This window comes from Pituophis catenifer, unplaced genomic scaffold (genome assembly GCF_029215685.1).
Source record: "Pituophis catenifer annectens isolate HBS135680 unplaced genomic scaffold, rPitCat1.0.hap2 SCAF_1, whole genome shotgun sequence".
NCBI lineage: Eukaryota > Metazoa > Chordata > Lepidosauria > Squamata > Colubridae > Pituophis > Pituophis catenifer.
In genome coordinates this window covers 77,117,827-77,123,826 of record NW_027256881.1, presented here as the reverse complement: position 1 = coordinate 77,123,826, position 6,000 = coordinate 77,117,827, and positions in this window count along the sequence as shown.

Here is a 6,000-nt window from a genome sequence, read left to right as displayed (position 1 = left end):
TTTCTAACATTAATTATTATCTAACAAGTGAAATATTGAATTTTTCCTATGTAAGCATGAAGTGTTTTTGCAACCAGGAATGAATTCTCTTTAAAAACAGGATATTGGCTGCTGCCCAGATAAAGCAGATTCACTACTGGAATCATTATCTTTTTGACCTTTATTAATATAGCTAGCAAAGGATGGGGCAGAAGCTCCTCAATCCTTCTAGAATATGTCTCCCCTTCCTTTTCTCCTCCTGTGACTGGCGTAGACGGAGTTTTTCAAATGTTTTCAGGTGGTAGAAACTGTTAGCTTAAAAAAGATATTCACATAACCTCTGCCATCTATCTCTCAAACCAGAGGTGGGTTTCAGCAGGTTCTGGAGAACCAATAGTGGAAAGTTTGAGTAGTTCTGAGAACCGGTAGTAAAAATTCTGACTGGCCCCTCCCCCATCTATTCTCTGCCTCCCAAGTCCCAGCTGATCAGGAGGAAATGGGGATTTTGCAGTATCCTTTCCCTGGATTGGGGAGGGAATGGAGATTTTACACTATCCTTCCCCTGCCACACCCACCAAGCCACGCCCACAGAACCGGTAGTAAAAATTTTTGAAACCCACCACTGTCTCAAACCTACCAGATACCCCTATGGTTTGGCGTTTGTCAGTTGACAAGCCCCACCCATTCTACTGTGCCTTAGGAAAATTGCTAAGAACATCCTTTGTTGCATCTCAATGATTTCGTTTTCCCTGCCCCTAGTTTCTCATATTATATTATATGTTATATAAATAAAATAAAACATTAAAAAAAAAGCCTTGAGTGGCATCCAGTACAGATAGTCTTTGACTTAACAATCACAACGGAAGCTAAACTTTCTGTCAGTAAGCGAAACAGTTGTTAGGTGAATTTTGCTCCATTTTATGAGCTTTCTTGCCATATGTTGTTAAGTGAATCCCTGCAGTTGTTAAATTAGTAACACAGTTGTTAAGTGAATCTGGTTTCCCCATTAGCTTTGCTAGTCAGAAGATTGCAAATGAGAATCACATGACTCCAGGACACTGCAACTGTCCTAAATGCTCAGATTGCCCACCAACCCAAAATGATTGGGACATTTGGTTTATCTGTGGAGTGCTTGAATTCTAAAATATTTACTAGATATCTGACAAGGGAAGCTATAAAAACTCTTTTTTTTGGCTAAATATGCAGGATTGAATACCGTAGGGTCTAAATGCTTGAAGTTTTCTCCCTTCACCTTTTTATGTTTTTTCTTTATTTTGAAAGAAAACAGGCAGTAAACATTCATGTGGAGGATTGGCATCTTCACCCTTTTAAATTCATGGGCATTCTGCCATTCATTTACACAGAGCTAGGATTTCATTCATCAATAATAATTGGAAGACATTGTTCCTTAAATAATTTATCTACTATGAATGGCAAGTATGGCTTCTCTGTAGCTTGTGGCTCGAGATCATAGTATAGTTGTTCAAATCATACTTTAAATTTGACTAAATTAATGTGATGAGAGTGTTGAAAAAAAGAAATTTGAAATAACAATTGCCAGTACATAAATCTGCAAAGAATGGAAAACAGGCGGAACTATATTCTTTGGTAGAGTTGTTGCAACCACAGGAAAGCAGTACATTTAATGAAATGAAAGCAGATGGCTGAAGCATAGCAGCTATGCCAGCTGCTGACAAGAGGAATGAAAACCCAATCTAATTGGATTTATATGGAGGGAAAAGAGCAATTGCTACAAGAAATACGTTTTATCTTTTGAATTATTCAGAATTTGAAGCATCAGGACCCCAGGGATCAGCTGTGTTGGTCACCTCACTCTTCTATATCAATAGAAATTAATTTTTTCCCATCTTATCTAAGTGTATATGTAATCATCCAAATTAAGTGGAAAGGGTTTCTTTATCTGATTTACAGCACTGAAACAAATATATTAGGGACCAATGCAGCTGATCCATAGCTTAAATATGGAGGGCAATCAACTGTAGTGTCCATGGGGCAGTCTCAATGCTTCTTACATTTCGGCAGAATTGTTATAGGTTAAACTCACTAAGATATATGACCCAACACTGCGCTTCATCTACAAGTCAATCTTTATAAGACATAATTACTTGTCCTACACATGCAGTTTTTCTGATGTTTGAATAGTCCACTTCTAATCATCTTGGAATGATGGGAATGAGACTGACCATAGGGTGAAATTTTAATCCTAAATAGTGCAACCAGCATCACTAATCGATTTTGCCGGATAAAAGGAATTCTGGGGGAAAAACGATGAATTGAAGACAGACAAGACGACCATAGCAAAATGAAGAGCCAGCGATTAGACCAGGTCTTCATAATTCTTCTCTGAATGAGAAGACTTTAGAATCACCCACAGAGGCTCCAAATATTTGTTCTGCATGAGGAGACTGCAAGACAGCAGATTTGAAACTCTGAGAGGCAAGGCAGTAGCCATCTTGCTAGAACTGCAATCTCTGCCTTTTTTTTCCTTTTTTTTACTTCAATTAGTTTTTATTTTTTTAATTGAAATGATTAATAACATTACTATATCAAAAAATATTTTGCTGAATAAACGCCTTCCAGAAAACATCCCTAGACTACAAATATAAATATCAATTGTGCATGATTGAGGGTGCTTCAAGAGGGTTACTACATTTTTACAACCACAATTGTAAGTTTGAAACCAGTTCCAATGAGAATTTTAATTGAGGAGTCTTTGCATAGCTCCAAGGTCTTTGCATGACCTTACATTGCAGTATTCACTCCGCAGCCAGTGTAGTTTATTTGTGCCTCAGCTACTATATTGTACAGTGTGTTTGGTGTAGTGGTTAAAGCACCTGGCTAGAAACAGGAAGACCACAAACATGTGTCAGCATGGTTTTGGGACTCATTTTGCTTCAGGACTGCATATCTGCTCTCTACGGTTGCCATGTGATCCTTGGAAACACTGCAGTGACTTTAAGGTACCGCAGACAAATATACTGCTCAAAAAAATAAAGGGAACACAAGCAGAAGACATCCGAGATCTGAATGAATGAAATAGCCTTATTAAATACTTTGTTCTTTACATACAGTAGTTTATACACTGCTCAAACAACTAAAGGGAACACAAAACTACTGTATGTAACAAACAAAGTATTTAATAAGGCTATTTCATTCATTCAGATCTCGGATGTCTTCTGCTTGTGTTCCCTTTATTTTTTTGAGCAGTGTACTATGTTTAGGGTAAGATGCTACAAACACGCTATCACACTTATCTTTTTGCAATCAGCATGGTACAATTACTCCTCATTTAGTGACCACAATTTGGACTGGCAGTTCTGTCATTAGGGGCAGCTGTCATTAAGTGGTAAATCACTTAATGACGGTGACTGCTTTCTTTTTTTTTCCACTCCCCCACCCTTTGGAATACTCACCTGGCCCACCTGCTCAAAAACCAATTATAGACTAATCAGGTATACCTTCTGCTTTTGTTTGCCTCCTAACCACTTTGGAAAGTTCACCCTGGCACTGGATAATTAACAAGAAGGAAATTAATGTTTGTATTTGCATTCATTGGAGAGGAAGGGATTCGTAGAGAGTAAGCAGGCCCGCAATGAAGAATGCACATCGAAAGGAAAGCTCTGTGCTGGCAAGTACGAGCATGCTACAGAAATAACCCTGGGGACTGCCCATAATGTGCCTGCTTACTTTCATGTCACTGCTTCCTCTTTAATGTCTTCACCCTGCAAGATCAGGTGCAAGGCAACATGTACAGATTGTGATCTCAGGTGACTGAAGGAAACTGCAGAAGTTGTGAATGTAATCATTGGTCATAAGGTTATTTTTTTCAGCACCATTGTAACTTTGAATGGTCACTAACCAAGGATTACCTGTATTTAAATGCAGCAAGTAAACAGTCTATTTACAAGCAGGAACATTAATCTAAGAATGACTGCTTCTTTCGCTGCAAAGTGAAACAATAAACTTCCTGAAGATATGGGTGGGTTGCTAGCACTTTATGGTCTCTTATGATCGAAGGGGAGATGAAAGTACCCATCAATTTTATTTATGGCTAAGAAGACCAAAAACAAGTTACAATCATAGTCTAAACCTGACAGTGGATAAAACAATTTAACAAGAACAATATTTAATAAATATAATAGCCTTAAAACCCCAGCTCATTGAATTGTTATTAAAAACCTTGTTTTTATATCCATAGTTAAAAATCTGACTGTTGCCGTTGTAATTTTAGTATTTTTCAGTAAAAGGGATATATTTAATAATACATGTGTTAACAGCGGCCAGTGCATAACATTGGAAGGGTGAAGAGATCCCTACAGAAGAGAAGATAATAAAAAAAAAGTCTTAGAATGTGCAGAAATGTGTAGATTAACTCTTGAAATTAAAGAAAAGGAAGACACTGAATATTTTGAGATATGGGTTTTATTCTATCGATGGTTAAATAAGAGAAACAGAAATTAGAATTTTTAAAATTATAAGAGAAAGATTAATTTTATTATTATGGTTGATTACTGTAAGCTATTATTAATTCTACTTAATATTAACAATTAATATGTATTAATATTATGAAGGAAAATCACTGGTACTATAAGATTACTGTTAGAGAATATCATCACTAATATGACATTGAGTATTGTTCAAAGGATCTGTAACCAGACAACACACTATAAGGATATTGAATATGTTGCTCCTTCTATTTATAATAAAAATAATTAAAAAATAATAATTTTAGTATTTTCATATGCAAGTACAATTTTTACATGCTCAGAAGTATCTCTTCCTGATTTTGATTTTAGAATTGGCCAGATAACTTCCTGCTGAAAACTCTGGTAAAATGTTAATACTACAAAGTCAAACAATACTTTGGCAATTAATTCCTGTACTGAATTATTCTATAGTCTTTGCTTGATAAAATTAATTGCTGGTGATGTACCCCTGGAGAATAAACAATTAGAATCAATGCCAATCTGATAAATCTTTTGAGTCACGCGTTTAAACCACATTTCTACAAAGGATTCATTTGGGATTTCCTGAAACAATCCTTCCTTGTCTATCTCTCTCTCTCTGTGTCTTTGTTATCAAAGAGCATTACTGAATTTCCAGGAGAATAACAAAATTTGGAACACAGTTTGGGACACTTAAAAGAGATCTTTAAAATGTTAACAGAAGCAGATGTTGGGCTAAATGAGAGAATTTGGTTCCCAACAGGCATCTTAGATAAATCAGGCACTATATCAAGGTAATATAAACTATATGCAGCAGAAAAAAATCAGGGATGATTTGTTCCCAACCTGTTGCTTCTAATCTTTCAATGATTCCCCCATTGCCTCTGTAATTGAGTCTATCTACCTTGCTGTTGGTCATTCCCTCCTTTCATCTTTCCCAGCATTAGAGCCTTCTATAGGTAGATAGGTAAATTTTCCTATAATGTGTCTGAAGTAGGATAATTAGAGCTTGTTCATTTATGCCTTGAGTAAGATTTCTAGGTTGATTTGCTCAGTGTTCTATTTGTAGGTTTTCCTGGTTGACTACAGTATTCTTAGTAACACCAAAATTCAAAAACATCAGTACTCTTCCTATTTCTTTAACATCTAACTTCCACTTCCATTGAGTGCCTAGGGAATATTGCTCATACTATTCTGATTGTTGTAGGTGTAGACACTTCATGGCATCCGGATCTCTTTCCCAACAGCTTTAGGGGTCTAGTCTGCATCATATTTCTTGACTGTTTGTTTCTTTACTGTTGGTAGCTGATGCTGAAAAATAGAAGCTATCCACTACTTCAATACCTTCATTGCCAAGTCTAAGGCTATTTTTTTCTATCTGTTGACCTTAGTTTGGTCTTCTTTAATTTTACAAGTAGTCTTCAACTTATAAACACAATTGAGCCTGGAATTTAGTTGGTTGTAAGTTGTAGTGATCATTAAGTGAGGCACAGACATGATCACATCACTTAACAACTATTCCAACTCTTCCCATTGTGGTCATTAAATGGAGCAT